Source organism: Gastrolobium bilobum, unplaced genomic scaffold (assembly GCF_033153095.1).
Source record: "Gastrolobium bilobum isolate Gb01-03AN ecotype WA unplaced genomic scaffold, APGP_CSIRO_Gbil_v1 utg122427, whole genome shotgun sequence".
Classification (NCBI taxonomy): domain Eukaryota; kingdom Viridiplantae; phylum Streptophyta; class Magnoliopsida; order Fabales; family Fabaceae; genus Gastrolobium; species Gastrolobium bilobum.
In genome coordinates this window covers 49,695-62,495 of record NW_026899109.1, presented here as the reverse complement: position 1 = coordinate 62,495, position 12,801 = coordinate 49,695, and positions in this window count along the sequence as shown.

Here is a 12,801-nt window from a genome sequence, read left to right as displayed (position 1 = left end):
TTTAGTAAAATGGATATAACTTGAGCTATAAGGCTCCAAATCGAGTGAGATTTGGACATATATGAAGCTAACACATAGGGTTATAACCTGGTAAATATTTAGGACCACTAAGTATATGTATCATTACCAGTTTAATTTATAAGTTTCTACCCTGCTTTGTTTAGAGTCTGTTTACAATTTTGAGGATCAACTTATGGTGAGCGTATCCAGAGTTACAGAACTTCAAATGAGACGTGTGATACCTTGTTGGAAAGGTAATTGAATCTATTTTAATATATTAAAAGATGGGAAACTAATATTGTGTGTATCATGCCTAATAGTGAAAGGACAGAATCATATTCAGTGTTAGGAAAAGTGGAAAAGCAAGATTTATGCTAAGTTGGTTTATGGGAACCTCTTAGAAACTTAAAATAATTATTGTATGATAGTTAAGCATGTGTAATGTTAATTCCGCGTATAGATTTCAGATATGATCATAGTTTATATCATTACGTTTTATATTATTTTCAAATATTAACTTAATGAAAATGAAAAAGTTTACTCGTATTTTTAAATAAACCGTTGTGATTGTAACTGTGCTTAATATTATAATCAATGTTAACAATACCAGTACGTAATGAGCTGTTACAATATGCATTCGATGATTGTTACACTGCCTGAGTTGTTAAGCATGTTAACAACTATTGAGGTGTCTAACAAAAAAATAAGACACAAGCTCTTCTTATTGGTGGATCTTCCAAGACCAGGGATAAGGGTAAGAAGAAAGATCTTACGAAGCCCAATCCTTTTAAGCCTAAAGGAAAATCAAATAATAATAAGGGCAAGGTCAGAGGTAAGGGCAAGGATAAAAGTGATGTTGAGTGCTTCCATTGTGGCAAGAAAGGCCATTGGAGGAGGAGTTTTCCTGACTAAATCAAGGGAGTGCCGGGCAAGAAGCTTAGTAATGCTTCTACCTCAGGTATTTACATGATTGAGGTTAATTTATCTTGTGCTAACTCGGCTTCGTGGGTATTGGATACCGATTGTGGTTCTCACATCTGCAATAAGTTGCAGGTGCTTATGAATTCGAGGAAGCTTGACATGAACAAGGTTGATCTTCGAGTTGGGAATGGAGCAAGAGTTGCTGTATTGGCTATTGGAGATGCTGACCTTGGTTTGCCTACGAGCCTTGTGTTGCATTTGAAGAATTGTCTTTATGTTCCTAACATTTCTAGAAACATTATTTCTATTTCTTGTTTAGAACGAGATGGTTTTAAATTTACTATTAAGAATGGAGAATTTTCTATCATTATGAATGATATTGTTTTTGCTACTGCTTCTTTGGTAAATGGCTTATATGTTCTAGAAATGGGAAATGAAGTCCTCTATGTGAATGTAAAATGACTATCTTTGGCATTGTAGACTAAGACACAAACAAAACAAGGCTATATAGGCTACATGCGAATGGATACTTAAATTCCATGGATTTAGAATCCTATGGACCTTACGAGTCTTGTCTAGCTGGGAAAATTACTCAGACCAAGCCCAAAAAGCTTGAGAGTCGTAGGGCTAGTGAGTTGTTAGGACTCATTCACTCTGATGCATGTGGCCCAATGTCTATCGAAGCTAGAGGTGGATATTTCTACTTTATTAACTTTACTGATAATAAGTCAAGATTTGGGTATATATACCCGATGAGACATAAATCCGAGGCGTTTGAAAAGTTTAAGGAGTATAAGAGTGAGGTAAATAAACAGCAATGCAAGATGATTAAGACACCACGATCAGATTATGATGTCGAATATCTTAGCAGCGAGTTTCTGGATTATTTAAAGAAGAATGAGATTCTCTCACAACTTACTGTGCCCTACATGCCACAGTAGAATGGTGTATCCGAAAAGAGGAACCAAACCTTGTTGGACATGGTTAGGTCCATGATGAGTGGGACAGAATTCCTAAAATCATTTTGTGGTATGCCTTAAGCATTGCAGCATACCTTTTGAATAGGGTACCTTCTAAATCTGTTCAGAACACTCTGTATGAGATATGGATTGGTAGGAGACCCAACTTAAGCTACCTCAAGATTTGGGGATATCCGTCATATGTCAAGGCGTTGACATCAGACAAGCTTAGTGCTAAGAGTACTAAATGTCTATTTGTTGGGTATCCTAAAGGTACTAAGGGATACTACATTTACTCACTTGATGATTATAAAGTGTTTGTGTCCAAGAACACTAAGTTCTTAGAGAAAGATCTTTTTTCTTAAGGAGCTAGGGTGAGTAAGGTTGAACCTGAGGAAGTTCAAAGTCCTCAAGAACATACAAAGGAACCCGAGTCTGCTCCGCAGGCAATGTTCTGTAACGGAGAAGTAAACACACAACTTTGTAGGTTTACTAGGGTTAGTCAACCAACGTTCTCTAAATGGCTTGAATCTATTAGGTCTGAAAGAGACTCGATGCATCAAAACCAAGTATGGACCTTGGTTCCAGATCCAGAAAGAATGATTCTTATTGGATGCAAGTGGGTCTTTAAGAGAAAGACTGATGCAGCAACGTTCAAACCTATAAGGCTAGCTTGGTTCTGAAAAGGTATCGCCAAAGACAAGGAGTTGATTATGACGAGACTTTCTCACTTGTTGCCATGATCAAGTCTATTCTGGTCATGCTAGCTATAATAACATATAATGACTATGAAATTTGGCAAATAGATGTCAAGACTGCCTTCTTGAATGGGTTCTTGAAGGAGGAGGTGTATATTACACAGCCTATAGGTTTTGAGTCCAAAGGCCAGGAGCATATGGTATGCAAACTTCAAAGGTAAATTATAAGGGCTAAAGCAAGCATCACAGAGTTGGAACATTCATTTTGATGAGGCCGTTAGAAGTAATGGTTTCATCAAGAAAGAGGATGGGCCTTGTGTTTACAAGAAGGTTAGTGGGAGCAATGTTGTTTTCTTGGTGCTATATGTGGATGACATACTGCTGATAGAGAATGACATCCCCACACTTCAAACAGTTAAGGAGTGGCTTTGTGAAAACTTTACCATGAATGATTTGGGAGAGGCGACCTATATAATGGGTACAAATATCTATAGAGATAGATCTAAGAGGTTATTAGAATTGTCCCAATCTACGTACATGGACAAGATGCTAAGGAGGTTTAGCATGGAAAGGTCGAAAATGGGTTTTCTTCCCGTTAATCATGGCATGCATCTTTCTAAGGCTATGTGTCCCAAAGCACAGTAAGAGAAGGATCGCATGAATGCGATATCATACACTTCGACAATCGGATCCATCATGTATTCCAAGATCTGTACGAGACCAAATGTCTCTTATGTTTTAAGCATAATGAGCAGGTAATAGGCAGACCCTGGAGAGTGTCACTGGACAGCAGTCAAAATAATTCTCAAGAACTTTAGAAGGACTAAGGATATGTTTCTAGTCTGTGGTGGAGTTGACGAGCTACAATGAAATATTTTACTGATGCTAGTCTCCAAACTGAAAAAAATGACTGCAAATCACAATCAGGGTTCGTATTCATCTTAAATAGTGGAGCAGGGACTTGAACAGTTTCAAACAGGAGACTACAACAGCAACGAAAAAAGTTGAATATATAGTGGCTTCAGAAGCAGCTAACGAGGTAGTGTGGATCAAGAAGTTCATCACTGAACTTAGGGTGGTTCCCAACATTAGTGAGCCCATACAGTTGTATTGTGACAACAATGGTACCATTGCACAGGCAAAGGAACCTAGGTTCATCAAAAATTGAAGCACGTTATCCACAGATATCACCTGATTAGAGAAATCATTGATAGGATGGATGTAAAGATGGACTATGTTTCCACAGATGATAACCTAGTCGATTCTCTGACGAAAGGAGTTTCTTAGAGAAAATATGATAGTCATTATGAGACTTTATGATCTAGACTTCAGTCCAATTGGCTCAAGGAAAAGTGAGAGATTGTTAGTATATAGGTATCCTAGAGACACTCTGAGAGTCAGATTGACCCATGTACTCCTTTATTGTTATGAATAAGCTTATGAATAAAAGTATTCTTTATCTTGTTTCATATTGCATGTCTCAAATATTATATGTTTATATTGAATATGAGTAACTGAATAAAGCTCTTGGAATGGAACGAGTGTCACATTGAGGATCTGTGATAGGGATCACGATCATAAGGGCTCAATGACCACACGTCCATTGCCATAAATATGTTCCTCGACTAGAGACACCGAGAATGGGCATTAGTGATATCGGATAAGACTAGCATGACTCAGCTACTTGCATAGAGATGCAAGGTATAGTCCTCGTGAGCTGCAGACATGGAGATGTCTTAGCTGAATTATTAGTGGACCTATTGAAGAATAGCTCGCACTGAACTAACCCACCAAGAGACACTACAAGAAAATCTCACAGATAGTATCAATAGGTAATGTCTCTTATTATTTGGGTGTGTCTATCCTTAGACCTAACATTGTCACATAGACCTGTGTTGTGGAAGACTTGCTTTTATTGTATACCTTGTCTACCTGAAACATGGAAACTGGTAAGTGTAATAGCCCGTTGTACACCGGTATTGTTAACATTAATTATGATATTAAGTGCAGTTACAATCACAGCAATTCATTTATAAAAATGCGAGTAAACTTTTTCCATTTATTACGCGAGTATTTAAAACAATAATAAAGCGTAATAAATAAAAGTTGTGACCGTAACTGTAAACTCTTTGCGAAATAATTGTTTAAACTATCTATATATCATAAAATACTTCTCTCAAGTCACTAAGGGGTTCCCATAAACCCACTTAGCTAAAATCTCACTCTTACGTTTTCTACCTATCCGAACATGGTTCGATCTTTGAATTTCTGCGGACAAACCGCATTCTACAAGCTTCTCATCTCATAGTATGTTATTCTAGACTTAATTACCTTTCTAGGAAGCTATCGCTCGAGTCATAAAGTTCTCGTTTTCTCCGGATATCGCCGTTTGAAGTTGGACAAGCAAATCTGCCAACCAACCTCAAACAGCTCCAAACAGCATTCACTCAATCAATTATTCTGAAACATCCACTCAACCAATTGCTCTCAAATGTTTATACAGTAAATTAGATATCTCAATATTCAATTTGGCATATCATACACCTAATTTTACCAAGAAACGAAGCGGGAATAAGTTTCCCAAACTCGCACCAGAACAGCCACAAGTGCAGTGGCCAAATGAGCAGTATGTGCTCTCTGCCTTCTACAGGCCGACGTACAACCCAGAAAATTCTCAAATTTTAACACCATGTAGAGGAAATCTCAAGCTTTAAAACGGCATATGGAACGTCCCTATCAGACTCTTTTGAAGGGAGATATGCTCTCCCAAAGTTCACCTAAATTCTGCCAATTTCTAGAAATTTCGCCAGAGTTTCCTTTGTTTTTCCAATAAATCTCAACTTTGCAAATGTGTTTTCTAACCTCAATTTTGTACCTAATAATCATGGGTGGCACACAAGGACCAGCAATGCCTTGGTGCTCTTACAGCCCTTCACAATTTATATTCAATTTGCTCAAAATACATAATCAATGCTTACTTTTTCAATTTAACTAATTTCAATCACAAGGTCCAATTGCATGCATTCTTTGAATCATAAAACATCATTCATATCCTAGAATAGGCCTATTGCTCTTTCATCATATTACATACTTCAATGTTACATCAATTCTCCATATTACAATTTACAACTTCTCAAATAGACATATTACAATTTACATTGCCATAACTTTCAAATGAACATAATAATCAACCACTAAACTTAGCCAAAAGAGACATGAACAAAATGATAATATGAATGGTTCTATCAAAACATAGTGTTCATATCCTAAGTCTAACCTAGGCCCAATGGCCACCAAAATGCAAAATCAGCAAAAGTCTTCATGCTCAACCTACGGGCTTCTTGCCCGCCGCCCCAACACCACTGCTACCACCTGAAATAAAGTCCCCAAAGCGGGGTGAGATATACGGATATATCTCAGTAACCCAGAGGTTCTGGAGAATACTCCACCCCATGGCTCACTTCGATGCATATAAACAATATAACATAACATCTGAAAAAGGGATAAAGCAAGGGATTTAGTGAAGTAGGGAAGCATAGGGAAACAAAATACGACGAAGCTGGAATGGTCAATGCCAAAACCACGCAACGTCCAGCCTATTGGCCTCGGCATATAGCCTACGGGTTTCAAACCAAGGCATGTTCCCAGAACATCAACCAAGGCACCCTCCATCCATAACAACCCGAGACTTCCTAGTGTGCTCCTCTGCAGATCACACACCACGACCCCAGGTCAACTAGAACTCCCTCTCGGAGACCTATCCAGTGGAAGTCTGTAACGCCCGAAGGCAAACAGTCTACTAGCCAGAGACACAGTACATCTTATGTACCACAACGCATACAATATGCATGATCATGTTATCCTATATTATTCACATACATTTCATACCATTACCCTCAATGGGCATGGTGGAACAGATACGGGGATCAAACCCCAGTACAAAGAGATTACATTACCAATCTCCTCTACACAGCTCCAATGCAATGCTTCCCGAGCTAGGTACACAAACAAAAATGCCTACACATAGGACATTCCCAATTAATTTCCATTCACCAAACACATGCAAGTTATAAATAATCCAAGCATGGTTCAAGAGTGCTTACCACAATCCTTTCGATCTGGGACAAAGGGCAACCCACCTAGTTCACGGTTCAGTGTTCAAATTCGCGGGAGGCAACCTATATTGATCATACACGGATCATCAATATACGGTGAATTCACCAAAGTCACAAAATGTCAAAATCCTCCCCTCACCAAGGTGAGGTTCGGCCAACATAGTGCAAAATTACAATTTATTTTTCTTTGTTTTCTTTATTTTCTTTTCATTTTTCTTTATTATCCTTTGGTTACTACAACACCATTTTAGGTCCCACTTTCAACCTACCACCACCAAAACACCATCTTTCCCATTTATTTCCTTCTAGGTTCAATGTGTATTCTAACACAATCCAAATATTTTTCTATTTATTTTCCATGCATACTCTCACCTCCCAACACCTCAAAATACCATTTAACACTACACAATATCAAATACACAATTTTTGCATCATTGGACCCTAAATACCCTATATGGCTGAATTCTTCATGCCATGACACCAAATAATTTTTGATTCATTTCAATACTTTCACACACTATACAATCCTATAATCAACTCATATAATTATTCCACAATTCCATTTCACAATTCCCAGACACATCAATTTCACCATTTCATGAAACCAAGCTCAATTTTCACTAAGTTAAAAACCCAAATTCACCAATAATTTTTATTGCATTTATCATTCTAACACATCATTCTAAGTCACTTTCATCTAATACACAATTTTAATTTGAGCTCTCTAACAACACCAATCACACAATTTAACTCTAGGGCATAAATTATCAATCTTATGAATCAACCAATGGAAAATGTTAAAACTTACTCAAAAGCTTGGCCTAGGACTCCTCCACAACATACCCAAACATTGGAGAACCAAACAACTCCATGAGTGCGAATCTACACCAAAGGGCCGCGGATTTGGGGGGGATTTTCTCAAAATCTAGAGAGTTTCATGGCTCAAGACTACTATGGTTGTGTTTGGATGGTGATTTCCAACAAATTTCATGACAAACTTTACTTGATTTTGTGGTGTTTTGATGAAGTTAGAAGAGAAAGAAAATTGAAGGAAAATGGGTGTGGGACAGGGAAGGGCCACGGGTTCTTGATAGAAGAGGAGAGAAGAAGATGGTGAATCGTGATAGGTGCCAAGTGGCTTAAGTCACTTAAGTGAGGTGAGCCCCACCGCCACCTCAAGCGATTTCAAACTAATTCAAAACTCTCTCTGATTTCACTAAACGTCCGTAATTTCATAACCTATTTTGAAACTCTAATTTTTAACATTAACCATTGTCCTTTAATTGTCCTTGATCAGATGAATTCAGAGTTTTCCAGTCGTTCGGAGAAATTGTAATTTTAAGCTGTTATGCTCGCCGTGGGCACGCTTCCCCAAACTTACTAATTTTCGTCAATTTTCATCAGAAATCATATTTCCTAGTCTTATATACCATTTATAACTTGTATTCAAAACCTAGAGCTCAAAATTCAATCGGCACACTTTACGGTGCAACTGTACCGCGATATTTTTACCCGGTAAAAATACTATTCACCGAATTTTCAGAAACTTGCCTAACCACTCAATTTTTCGTTCTAAATCCATTTCCAGGGTTATTTTTATCATTTGAGACCTCCTACTCAATTTTACCCTCCTAGGGTTACGTGTTTGGGTAATTACCGTTTTACCCTTCCTTTGTATTTTGACCTAATCTTCAAGATTTTCACTAATTCTTCCCATTAATCCTTATTTAATATATTAATATGTAATTTATAAATGTGAGGTTTTATAGTAGGTATACTCTTTGGCAGCCCTAAGGACTCGGGGCTAGTGTGACAAGCTAAAGGAATTCGTTAATATCTGTGAGAGTTAGGTTATTCGTAGACAAGTGGAACTGGGATGACATTTACGGGACTCGAAAATCTACGCATAGTAAAAGAGTCATGAGATCGCCCACTCTTTAGAGTCCGTAAATGAAGATTCTCTGTTTCGGCAAAAGCTAACCCTAGACTGCAAGGGTTGATACATTTCCTTGCCCTAGGTCAATGGGACAAAGAATCGAGACGAAAAGACAATTTACACGGTAACCAAATAGGTATAACAGGATTGATCATTCTATGAACTCGACTAGCCTTGGGACATCAAAGCATTGTTAGTGCTTTGTGTTGTCATTAGATGGTTGGGCCCAACAAGCCCAAGCCAATTTATGTAAGTATCTATGTTGGGCCTGATGGGTTACACACTTACATCTTAAGTTGTCTTGAATTCTAGTATATGTGGTTTGGACCCAATAAAGGTTAATGGGCCTAAGTTGGTAAAGCTCACATGTTGGGACAAGATAGGGAAGGTGGCACCATGGGCTAAGTTTGACTTAATCCATGGTGCAACCTAATTAATTTAAATGTTAAATTAATAAAATTAATTTGAATTCTAATTTAATGAAAATGGAGAAAATTAAGAAAGTATATAAATTAAGGAAACAAATCAATTAGATTGATTGGCCAAATTAAGGAAGCCAATCAATTAGATTGATTGACCAAAATTAAGTAAACTAATTAATTGACTAAAATTGGGGAAATCAATTAATTGTAATGATTGGATAAAATTAAGGAAATTACCCAATGAGATAGTGAGTTGATTAGGGTGCTAATTTGACCTAGTTTTTAGGTTGACTAGGTGCCACATATATAGTCTCATTCTTCCTAATTTTTGAAACTCTTCTTCTCTTATTTTCTTCACCAAAATCTTAGCCAACACAGACACTAGTGTGGTAGCTATCTCTCCCTTTCTTGGAATCACCATAGGCGCCACTCACTCTCCTTTTTTCTCTTGAGTCTAGCGACTTCCATTGAAGGATATTGTGTATTTGAAGAATCGTTATTCTCTTACAAGACAACAAGGTGGTGCGGACTTCCATCGGAGGACTTGTGTTCTTCAAGTCTCAAGTGGTGATCAAGAACGCATTTGATCTAGAGTTTTAATCCGAATGAAGGTATCTTCTTTAACCCTAACATGTCTATTGCATGAATCATGGGTTGAACATGTTTGAGGGTGGGCAAAGGTTGCCTCTTCCGCACAAATTTTTTTGTTTTTTCCCTTCTTTATGTTCATGACCTACAAGAGGCGACTTTCAGTTTCATGTTATAATGTTGATCCTAGTGCCATTATAGTTAGGAACACCCATTTGAATCAACATTTACTCAAGACCAAGATTCTTAAAATTTTACCAGAGGGTAAGTGTTAAAGAGTAGATCCCATGATTAGTTCTAGCCAATTAACATGATTATTTATGTGTTATATGGATGATGATCATATTTTCACATTGTGCCATAGGTTACCTTGTGTGATGTCTTGTGATTGCAACTCTTACAGCAAAAAAGAGCTAGTTTCAGAAGTCTATAACAGGTAAACTTCTAAACCTTGGGATTAATCCCCTTGTGTGTTCCACCATGCTCTATTAGGAGTAATGGTTCCAGTAATGTGTTATGCATAGTAACTTTAGAACATGGCATAATGCATTTACAATTTAACTGTGAACAGTTGAATGATATGTATGTAATGTATTCAGTTAATTCTATGGCCAGTAGAATTGGATATATATAGTTACTACCCTAGGACACAGCCTTCGGGACCTCCGTGGGGTACAGATGCCTATGAGACATAGCCTTCGAGACATCTCATGAAAGTAACTTATCAGTACGAACTTCCCTTGGACATAACCTTCGGGACCTCCTTGGGGTACAGATACCTAAGAGACACAGCCCTTGTGAACCTCTCTTGGAAGTTCCATATGACAATATATTATAGTATATGACAGTTTATGATGTATGATGTCATGCTTATTTTGCTGCTATTGCATAGTAAGTGAACTATAGGGTGGAGTGATTCTCCAAGGACCTTTAGTTTACTGAGATTTTTATCTCATCCCATTTTTAGAGATATCATTTCAGGTAGTTCCACAGATGATGATGGAACATCACTTGGCTAGAGGCCGGGGATAAGCCTGATAGCATGACATGTGGAATTTTGTTTATCTTTTGATGTAGATATCATGTAAACGGATTATTTTGAGTATTCATATGAGACCACATATACTTTGAGGCCTAGAGGATGGCTAAATGTATTTTACATAATTCTGATGTTGTATTTTGGTTAAGAGAACGATGCATATGAATTATGCAATTTGGACATTGCAATATGATTATGTATGAAGAACATTTGAATTTGATATTCAAAGACAATAATATATATAATGAGATGGTACACAGATGGATCTTAGATGTAAAGCTTTGAAATGGCTAAGAATAACATGATATATATTAAATTGTTAATCAGGTGTCATATGAGATTAGGAAATTGTCCCTAACCCCCATGGAACAACCAAGTGTTGTCCATTTGAATTTCGTTAAGTATGATTGACTAAGAACGTCTATATCTTATTCAATTCTTAACCAAACAGGGCATGTTGTATATCATTTTAAAGCCTCAAAAGTCTAGATTCTTGTAACCAAATTTCAGAATTTTCTGGGCAGCGTAAAGTCCCCTATTTAGCGTGGAACCGAAGCTGCGAGAAACTTCGTTTCACTGGCTGTCAAGAATTTAACAGTCTGTTAAGGGAACGGGAACAACTTATGTTCAGGGAACGGGAACGACTTCTGTTCAGGGAACGAGAACATCACCAGTATTGGAAATGCCTCATGTATTGGGAATGTCATATGTTCATGGCTTAGGAAAATAATGAGCTTTACACTATATTGGCTTATAGGGGCTACATGGATGATGGCGTTAAGCTAATTTATGATGTTCTGCACAATGTATGAATTATGATTAAGTTCTTGAATTATTTGAGTACAAAATTATTTATTTAGCAGAAAATAGAAAAGAAGTAAAAGAAAAATTTATATGTAATATTAATTCAATTATTTGATTATAACTATGCTTAATATCATATGCAATGGTAACAAACCGGTTGTAGAACGGGGTGTTATATTGATCATGTGTCCCAAAATGTTGACCGTGTGCGCGTGTCCGTATCCGAAACATGTCGGATACGCATTTTTCAAAAAAAAAAAAAGCACGTCTCCATGCTTCGTAGGTAAAAATCGTATCAAAATCTGGCCAGCAAAGCTATTACTCCTATCCCACAGCTAAAAATCCATAAAAATGTTATGGATTATGTGAATCTAAACGGAGAGTTGAATACGGATGCCATGCGTCAATTTCTACCAGAGGAGGTTATTCAGGTTATCAGAAGTTTTCTCCCTCCTCGTGTATCTAATGGGATTGATAAAATCTGTTGGAATCTTGATGGATCAAATGGGAGCATAGTCAAACAAATATATTTTGCTTTAAGGGAACAGAGTGAGATCACTTTGGAGGAACGAGAGATATGACATCACATTTGGAAAATTAAGGGACCTAATAGGATTAGTTTGTTTCTTTGGAAAGTGGCTCATCATCGTTTACCAACTAGAAGCTAGTTAGCGAGATTGAGGTTAGCCCCTGCTACGTGCCCATTATGCAATTTGGAAGATGAAACTATCCTTTACATGGTCAGAGATTGCAGCAACATGAAGAAGGTATGGTTGGAACTGGTGTGCTCAGATCTGATTGCTGATTTTTTTAACCATGATCTTGATAGATGGTTGCTGGAAAATTTGAAAAAGGAGTCCTATGTGAGATTCAATGCTCCATGGGCCTTAATTTTTGCAGTGGCGGTGTGGATGGCTTGGACTTGGAGAAACTCAATTGTCCACGGTGATGAAACGTATGAAAATGCCTACAAAGCCCATACAATCAAACTTAAGGTTTGAGAATCCTCTGATTGATGGAAAATGAAACAAGGTTTCAAGACTGGTGGGCTTCAACATTCATTTCGGTTAGTTGGAATCCGCCAGATGTGGGTTGGATAAAAATCAACATGGATGGGGCATCTAGGAGACCATATGATGGAGCTGCTTGTGCTGGAGTGCTTAGGGATGCCTAAGGTAATTGGCTTCATGGATTTGCATACCATATTGGTCACAGTTCAGCATTTACAGTTGAACTTTGGGGCGTTCTTAAAGGGTTAGAACTGGCCTGGGGAGGGGGTTGGAGAAATATTATTTTAGAAAGTGATTCAAAATCTGTTA